General features: G+C 30.9%; 1 protein-coding gene across 1 annotated transcript in view; it reads left to right on the top strand.

The window, feature by feature from the left end:
* LOC106461177 (nuclear nucleic acid-binding protein C1D-like) overlaps positions 1-998 on the top strand; it is a 15,198-nt gene that overhangs the window by 915 nt on the left and 13,285 nt on the right. The gene's annotated exons all lie outside the window — the stretch shown is intronic.

Raw genomic sequence — 998 nt, 5'->3', positions numbered from 1 at the left:
GTTTTTCTTCATTACCCATTCAAGCCGTCTCCAGCCATTATTAGTCTCAAAGTGGGTTCCTCGTCATCAAATTACGAGTTGTAACTTGTGCGGTTACTTGCGTTTATGCCCTACAGTTTACCAATACATTATATAGTCTTTTTGTACATTCTCTCTAGCACTGGTTTTTACCTTCCATAATTCAAGAAGTCCCCGAACATATTCAACAAAATACTTTTTAAATTATTTTACTAGTTTTAGTTTTATACTTATGTGAAGAGCTTTTTTACGCTTTAAAACAAATGTTAAATTAATTGTGTTTAAAATTAAACCCTAAGCCTGTGAGATAGCGAATTCCATTGTATTTGGTGATGGTTTTGTTTATCATTCATTTAATAATCTTTCTATCGTTTAGTTTATCAATGAATTTTTAATAACATTAAAATGTTAACTCACCGTCTTGCTGACCATATTCATTTTGACTTTTGAGTAAATATGTATGTATTGTGAAACTGACACCAGCTTTCCTAGGGTTGACATATAGATGTTATTATTGTAGCAAAGATTATGTAAATTTATTATCACTCTCATGACTTGATGGAGTAAATAAATACCCTGCCATAAGCTTCTTAAACTGAATCACGAGATAGTTAGTGAATTATTGCCATCACTCGGTACTGTTATTAATGTGTGTTTTGTTATAGCAAAGCCACATGGGGCTATCTGCTGTGTCCACTGAGGGAAATCAAACCCCCAGTTTTAGCATTGTAAATCTGAAGACTTACTGCTGCCTCTCTTGTTATTAATATAGAAAGAAAATTGATTTTGACTTTTTTTTGTGTTGTGTTTTTTTTTCTTTTGAATCAGGTTTTTTCCTCTGTTTTTTTTTTTTTCCTGATTCCATTATTCAAAATAATTAATATTGATATTTATGTTTTATTATTCATTAACACTAGTATCAAGTCCTAACCAGTCACACGTTTATTAATTGCGTTTTTGGTAAGTGCTAAATTTTATTC

This window comes from Limulus polyphemus, unplaced genomic scaffold (assembly GCF_000517525.1).
Source record: "Limulus polyphemus unplaced genomic scaffold, Limulus_polyphemus-2.1.2 Scaffold909, whole genome shotgun sequence".
Taxonomy (NCBI): Eukaryota; Metazoa; Arthropoda; class Merostomata; order Xiphosura; family Limulidae; genus Limulus; species Limulus polyphemus.
The sequence above is the reverse complement of the archived record's forward strand: the minus strand, read 5'-3'. Positions and strand labels throughout refer to the sequence as shown.